Genomic DNA, 8670 nt, shown 5'->3' with positions numbered 1-8670 from the left:
CCAACGAGCAGCTGTGGTGTTGCTCTTTCCCCAAAACTGGCTATAAATGTTTGTCAACTTCAGAACGATTCACCATGTTCCTGTACCTCTTTCGGAATTGGCTTTGAATCTAAATCGATGGCCATTTATGAGGTGTAGAAAGAACCCTATTGATTATGATGGGCTGGATGCTGAATCCGTCGATATCACCGTCATCCTCCATTTACAGTGCCATGTGTTCATTACCATGCTCTGATGCATGCCATGTGTGCACATTGCTGTCGTTCAATCATCAGTGCAGAAACTCGACTTTCCACCCTCTTGTTTTTATGTAGGTGGTATTAAATGTGCATAGAAAGCTAGAGGCAAAGATCGGAATCTTGACCTCAGCATCCCCAATGTTCGTATCTCACCAAGTCGGCGAAAGGCACCATAGATACCTCCAAAGATAGTGGAGTAAATGGTATACCAAATCTGTATGTCCATGAAATAAACAAGTACTATTGGAGCCCAGAGGGCAATCACCACGCCAATGTTGTTTTTTGCGTTTGGAGAAATTCATGCCATTCGAATGCACTAATATGCATTGTCACGATAGCCTTTGTAGGCCCAATCAATGGATGAATCTCATCGTAGTAGCTGAATGCCAGTTTGGTTACAAGAAGTAGGATCCAGAACATTGTGTACTTGAAGAGAGAAAACTGACTTTCGTGCATTGCCCAACCAACATAAAGTCAAGGCTGTGCCCACCACATCAGGATACTCACAATGCGCCATTTCGAGCTTTCAATAAATCGCTTTATCATGGGCAATAAAAACAATATTTCCCCAAGTACATTAGGAACCAGATTAGAACACGATTGCAGAAATGTATAATGAAGGGCTTTCCCACTTGTCACCAAACCGGTTCTTGAAAATTTTACCAAGACCAATTGGGTTATCCATGCGTGAGCATAACAGACTGGGAGGATGATTACCCATGCAGCAGCAACGACAACTTTCAAAACATATCTTAGAATTTCTGATGACTTCATGGCTTTCCTTGCTTTCCAGCTAAGAATTATATCTAGAATAGCTTGAACAAGCTTTAATATTGCGGTGGTGATAACAATACTCAAGATCTTTTCTAAAAACAACTTCATTAAAGATTCCAGTTGGCTGGCTCGATCCATTCCAGAAAAGAATTATCATTCCCTGTAAAGACAAAATATGGAAGGTCCACATTCGATCAAAGCTTCTAAGAATGTGCCAGAAGGAACGGATTTCAACAAAGTTCATCTTGCCCAGCCATCTGTTTCTATCAGTTAAAGGCTTTTCTTTAGAGTTACAGCCATCTCCTGGTAGCATATAAAAACAAAATCTGCATCTGCACGCATTGGCCATCCTAGCCAAAACAATCCACTGACCAGAAATATTCATTCAGATCATCATAATTCCTCCATTGAGAATGTTTTGCAGTGCCATCCTTGCTTCTCTTGGCTTCCATTGCAATGAGTTCATAGATGAGGGTCACAACTTTTCTGAGAAAGGACTCCTCATCACCTCCATATGCTGGCTTTACATTTTCCCCTGTTGTAGGACTCACCTTGCCAGCTAACATCCCATACAGCTCAAATGCCATATGATGGTAGATATAACAGAGGCACTCTGGCATAAACCGTAGGTTTGCAGCCTCCCCCCAAATAAGAAGGTATAATCCCATATAAAGAATTTTCCGCTGCTGCAGATCCTGTTGGATGTTGGGTAACCAAAGGCTGGATTTACGTCCTAAATACTTGTGCCATTTCCTGTGAGATTCCCACTTGATGCAGATTTCTGAAAGAAAGCAGAACTCTGTACAATAGGCATGCTAGGATATTGACCTCCACTAGATACCAGAACTTTGACCAATATAGTGGGATTATAGAGAAAACCTTGAAGATGAAAAACACAGCAGTATTATTTGTATATTGATGATAATAACCTGCACTGTGACATGTCGAGCCAGACATTCCCACAGAACCCATAGGAGACAAAAGTGATATGGGTGAGTTATGGTTTCGGACAAATCCCCAGTTTTGTAGCGCGCTACGAAACCACCTAAACCTGTAGCGCTGCGAAACTGCTAAACAGGATTGATGCGCTGCGGAAACACTTTGCCCTGAAACTAATCTAAGCAAATTTGGCAACAGAATTTTCAGTGATAACAGTGGCTCCACTTGGGATAGTGTGCCCTTGTGGTACACTAAGACCATGCAGCTCCAGTGCCTTATCCATTTGTGACAAACAGAAATTCGCTTGACAAGCATGACTGTAGGAGAAAGAAAGCTACATCTACTGAAAAAAGAAATGCTCAGTTAACCTTGAGCTTATTTGCATTTACCTATACCTACCTACCCTAACAATTTCAACTTCTTTCTGTTCAATCAATATGAAATTTCCAATGTAGCCAATCCTCTGCTTTATCTGATATTTGATTTCTTTGACCGCATTGGAGTTCAGAGCCAATCTGACAGTGTGATGACCGCTGCCACTGAAACTGCCTCTGATCTTTATAGGAAAACTGAAACACTGGAGAGTAAAACTCTTCCATGTAATCAGCTATAGGATCCCAGAATATATGATCAGCTTGATTTTCCTTGTAACTTTCCAGCTGTGCAAACTGATCTTCAACCACAGTGTTCAGTTCCTCAATCGTGAAAGAGAAAGGAACCAGCATTGTCTCCTTGCGTTCTGCCATAGAAAATTTCTGAGAATAATGATCATGATCATGAAAATTGTATGCCTGAATTTGTCCTTCTAAACCTTCAATTTCTTTTTCAAGGTCCTTGGCAAATTCATCCAAAAATCTCATCCTTTCCTCTGCCTTGCAGTCAAAGGATTTTAGATAGGAGGATAAGGACAAAGAAAAAGATTCATTTGTTTCTTCTTCACTATGATCATCATTCCATTGTTTGAAACCCTCAACTGAAGGAGATTTTACCACCACCTCTGACCTATCTATCCATTCCTCCAAAAACATAAGCCAAAAGTCTTGAAATGACTTAATAGATTTGGTAGGAAAACTTTGAATCCATTGTTTGCATTTCCCTTGAAGTGAATCATAAAATAACATAATGCAAACATCCTCATGTTTAACTCTAAGAAGCTCAGTAAAATGACAAAAATCTGTTATATGCCTCAAGGTTAAACTCAAATCTTCTCCGTTGAATTTTGGACCATTCTTTAGAAAATATGCATCCTTGGGAAAATGATTTGGGAAACCATGAATTCCTGAGAAATCTATGCATGCATACCTTGAACTAAGAATGGCAGCTTCTGGGTCCTTCATAACTCCAGTGGAATCACCATGAATGTATGAACTTTGAATTCTTCAACAATGGAGTCGCCAAGGTAGGTTTGCAGCCTCGAAAATCATTTGAACTCCTACTACCTTCAGAAATTCAATCTTCAAACTTCAGGAATAAATAATCATCAGACTCCCGGCAGACGCACCAAAATGTTATCACAAAATCACTACTAAGGGCTGCAACCAAGTAAGATTTTATGTAACTCTTTCAACCAGACTTTAGACTAGGAATTAGCCTTCCTAGTCAGAGAGGGCTCTCTCACAGACTTTTGATAGAAATCAATCACAACAGCAGATGGCTAACTCTTCACTCATTCATGAAAACAAAAGCTGGTTGAACACATATCAAATTGGTCTTCATTGGGCTATGGAGTCTCACACATTTAATAAACAAAGCACAGTCATTTCATGGAAGTCAAGGCTCTTTGCATTAGATGTTCAAACATATTTCACATAAACCACAGCTTGCCAAACATACAGGAAGTCAGAGCATTAGAAATGAATTCTGAGTGATTATGTTATAACAAGGCTGTAAAAGAACATTAAGAGAAAACACCACCATCATATTTGAACAATATAATCCATTGAGAATCTTGAGAAGAAACAACCACTGTTTTACTATTACTGTAACAAGTCTTTACATTGGCCCAAATAAACTCTGTTTTTGTATAAAATGTCCAACCCCTATTACATTCATCTTTCAGCTCTATATAGAATGCTTCCTCTACCTGATTCGAGCTCCCTCCTCCCCCGTGAGGAGAGCTCAATAATTTCCCTATGATGACACCTACTAACTTTTTAAACCAACTAATAAATACAGCAGGCTACTAATCTACAGCACTGGAATTCTAAAGCAAATAAAATCCTAATTCTACATCATGCTGGACATAGCATTTATTACAATTAAGATTCCTCCTTGCAGCTTTGACACCTGGCTTTCTCTTCGTTCAGCTGAGATAGCATGAGATGGCATAAGATGGGCAATTAATGTCCCATGCTGGCTTTGAATACCAAAGGCTTTGATCTGTTCTGTATTGACTGAAAATATCCCTAAACTTTCGGTTCTGGTCCCCCATCACCGAGTATGCAGCAGTGGATACTTTAATTCTTTAATAACCCAAAGAATAGGGTAACACCATGCTCCTGACATGCTGGAGGCTTCCTTGGTAAACAAGTGTAACACAAGAATGGATACAGAGTTTACCATTAAAACCTTCAATTCTCTAAGAAGTGGACACTCCCCCGCGCAAACATTATGGCAATCATTTTTGAGACACTGAATGTGGTCTTCCCATCTGCAAACACTCGAGCCAATGTTCCAGCTCCTGTGGACAGCAAACCACCTTGTAGGCCCTTCGTGCTAACCTTGAGGACATGACTTTTGATAATAAGAAAAGGTTCACACCTTCAATAACTTCTGGTAGTATGCTGTGACAACACTCGACTCAGAAAACAATATGACCATTGCATACTTGAGCATAAAATATATCAAAACTTGCACCTTTACATGCTTCGTGACTAATTTATATGCCTCAACAATTGAGCTTGCAGGTTTTCGACTGTCTTTTGAAATACATAATAGACTCACAACCTGTGGATGGTGTAAAGACCTTGGAGGATCCCTGAGAAAAACTGTTGGCATGAAGCAACCAGCAATTCTGCATTCTCCTCGAAACTATACTCAATCCAAAGCAGCAGAAAACCTCTGTTTATCCTCTGTAGTCAAAGATACTCTAACCATATTCCTTTGGCTTAAATGGGCATTTTCATCCGAGCATTAGCTGAGAAATCTTCAAGATTTAGCCAATAAGTAATACTATCAAGAGTACCACCTGCAGTTTGCATCACTTTGTTCGGTGATTGCTCATGTGTGTTTGTAAAGATGTTCCTTGTTGCACTGACTGCCTTTGTTCCAGGGGTCACAAGCAATCTTGGGTCAAGACCATCTGCAACAGGCTGGGAGAAATAGCCCACTAAAGGAGCCATATGTATCCTGCCTATAGTGGGAAACATTTTTCCAGTAGGACCAAGGAACTTGTCCCTCACAATCACATATGTTTCTAGCATTCTTTCATTGAGTAATAATATTCCCTTGGGCTCTGATATTAGAATATCTGCTTTCTCTGGCAAAATCAACCTCTTCAATTTTTCCCCTTGATCACTGGTATATGCTGACCCAAAGATAATATACACGCACCAATATGCAGATCAATCTGACACTATGCACTTAATAACCAGGAATTCCACTGTAAATGTTTGCATATCCTTTTTCTGACAATCACACTCGACCAGCACGAACCAAAGCTTGCAATCTGACAATTGCTTGCGCACAACGCAGAGTTCTTGCAGCCTGCTTTCGTTCACGAACATGGGCTTGTAAACTTACAATACATTTAAGGCGATCAAATTCTCGGCAGGCCAAATAGGCCCCGACAACTGCTTGTATATCGATCACTGCAGAAACTTCTGAGATTCTATCTGCAATTCCAGTTCTCTTCTTCCATCTTATCTGGAAAGAAATTTCCCTCACAGTATGGCCAACGAGCAGCTGTGGTGTTGCTCTTTCCCCAAAACTGGCTATAAATGTTTGTCAACTTCAGAACGATTCACCATGTTCCTGTACCTCTTTCGGAATTGGCTTTGAATCTAAATCGATGGCCATTTATGAGGTGTAGAAAGAACCCTATTGATTATGATGGGCTGGATGCTGAATCCGTCGATATCACCGTCATCCTCCATTTACAGTGCCATGTGTTCATTACCATGCTCTGATGCATGCCATGTGTGCACATTGCTGTCGTTCAATCATCAGTGCAGAAACTCGACTTTCCACCCTCTTGTTTTTATGTAGGTGGTATTAAATGTGCATAGAAAGCTAGAGGCAAAGATCGGAATCTTGACCTCAGCATCCCCAATGTTCGTATCTCACCAAGTCGGCGAAAGGCACCATAGATACCTCCAAAGATAGTGGAGTAAATGGTATACCAAATCTGTATGTCCATGAAATAAACAAGTACTATTGGAGCCCAGAGGGCAATCACCACGCCAATGTTGTTTTTTGCGTTTGGAGAAATTCATTCCATTCGAATGCACTAATATGCATTGTCACGATAGCCTTTGTAGGCCCAATCAATGGATGAATCTCATCGTAGTAGCTGAATGCCAGTTTGGTTACAAGAAGTAGGATCCAGAACATTGTGTACTTGAAGAGAGAAAACTGACTTTCGTGCATTGCCCAACCAACATAAAGTCAAGGCTGTGCCCACCACATCAGGATACTCACAATGCGCCATTTCGAGCTTTCAATAAATCGCTTTATCATGGGCAATAAAAACAATATTGCCCCAAGTACATTAGGAACCAGATTAGAACACGATTGCAGAAATGTATAATGAAGGGCTTTCCCACTTGTCACCAAACCGGTTCTTGAAAATTTTACCAAGACCAATTGGGTTATCCATGCGTGAGCATAACAGACTGGGAGGATGATTACCCATGCAGCAGCAACGACAACTTTCAAAACATATCTTAGAATTTCTGATGACTTCATGGCTTTCCTTGCTTTCCAGCTAAGAATTATATCTAGAATAGCTTGAACAAGCTTTAATATTGCGATGGTGATAACAATACTCAAGATCTTTTCTAAAAACAACTTCATTAAAGATTCCAGTTGGCTGGCTCGATCCATTCCAGAAAAGAATTATCATTCCCTGTAAAGACAAAATATGGAAGGTCCACATTCGATCAAAGCTTCTAAGAATGTGCCAGAAGGAACGGATTTCAACAAAGTTCATCTTGCCCAGCCATCTGTTTCTATCAGTTAAAGGCTTTTCTTTAGAGTTACAGCCATCTCCTGGTAGCATATAAAAACAAAATCTGCATCTGCACGCATTGGCCATCCTAGCCGAAAACAATCCACTGACTAGAAATATTCATTCAGATCATCATAATTCCTCCATTGAGAATGTTTTGCAATGCCATCCTTGCTTCTCTTGGCTTCCATTGCAATGAGTTCATAGATGAGGGTCACAACTTTTCTGAGAAAGGACTCCTCATCACCTCCATATGCTGGCTTTACATTTTCCCCTGTTGTAGGACTCACCTTGCCAGCTAACATCCCATACAGCTCAAATGCCATATGATGGTAGATATAACAGAGGCACTCTGGCATAAACCGTAGGTTTGCAGCCTCCCCCCAAATAAGAAGGTATAATCCCATATAAAGAATTTTCCGCTGCTGCAGATCCTGTTGGATGTTGGGTAACCAAAGGCTGGATTTACGTCCTAAATACTTGTGCCATTTCCTGTGAGATTCCCACTTGATGCAGATTTCTGAAAGAAAGCAGAACTCTGTACAATAGGCATGCTAGGATATTGACCTCCACTAGATACCAGAACTTTGACCAATATAGTGGGATTATAGAGAAAACCTTGAAGATGAAAAACACAGCAGTATTATTTGTATATTGATGATAATAACTTGCACTGTGACATGTCGAGCCAGACATTCCCACAGAACCCATAGGAGACAAAAGTGATATGGGTGAGTTATGGTTTCGGACAAATCCCCCGTTTTGTAGCGCGCTACGAAACCACCTAAACCTGTAGCGCTGCGAAACTGCTAAACAGGATTGATGCGCTGCGGAAACACTTTGCCCTGAAACTAATCTAAGCAAATTTGGCAACAGAATTTTCAGTGATAACAGTGGCTCCACTTGGGATAGTGTGCCCTTGTGGTACACTAAGACCATGCAGCTCCAGTGCCTTATCCATTTGTGACAAACAGAAATTCGCTTGACAAGCATGACTGTAGGAGAAAGAAAGCTACATCTATTGAAAAAAGAAATGCTCAGTTAACCTTGAGCTTATTTGCATTTACCTATACCTACCTACCCTAACAATTTCAACTTCTTTCTGTTCAATCAATATGAAATTTCCAATGTAGCCAATCCTCTGCTTTATCTGATATTTGATTTCTTTGACCGCATTGGAGTTCAGAGCCAATCTGACAGTGTGATGACCGCTGCCACTGAAACTGCCTCTGATCTTTATAGGAAAACTAAAACACTGGAGAGTAAAACTCTTCCATGTAATCAGCTATAGGATCCCAGAATATATGATCAGCTTGATTTTCCTTGTAACTTTCCAGCTGTGCAAACTGATCTTCAACCACAGTGTTCAGTTCCTCAATCGTGAAAGAGAAAGGAACCAGCATTGTCTCCTTGCGTTCTGCCATAGAAAATTTCTGAGAATAATGATCATGATCATGAAAATTGTATGCCTGAATTTGTCCTTCTAAACCTTCAATTTCTTTTTCAAGGTCCTTGGCAAATTCATCCAAAAATCTCATCCTTTCCTCTGCC

At 40.4% G+C, this 8670-nt stretch overlaps 2 pseudogenes; both read right to left on the bottom strand.

The window, feature by feature from the left end:
- Nucleotides 1-500: 500 nt before the first annotated feature.
- Nucleotides 501-1985, bottom strand: LOC149229658 (callose synthase 3 pseudogene; annotated as a pseudogene).
- A 4572-nt stretch (nt 1986-6557) lies between these two features.
- Nucleotides 6558-7830, bottom strand: LOC149229657 (callose synthase 3 pseudogene; annotated as a pseudogene).
- Between the last annotated feature and the right edge of the window lie 840 nt (nt 7831-8670).

The sequence above is a fragment of the Pinus tabuliformis genome, chromosome J (assembly GCF_031772625.1).
Source record: "Pinus tabuliformis cultivar Carrire ecotype Pingquan chromosome J, CPIR1, whole genome shotgun sequence".
NCBI lineage: Eukaryota > Viridiplantae > Streptophyta > Pinopsida > Pinales > Pinaceae > Pinus > Pinus tabuliformis.
The sequence above is the reverse complement of the archived record's forward strand: the minus strand, read 5'-3'. Positions and strand labels throughout refer to the sequence as shown.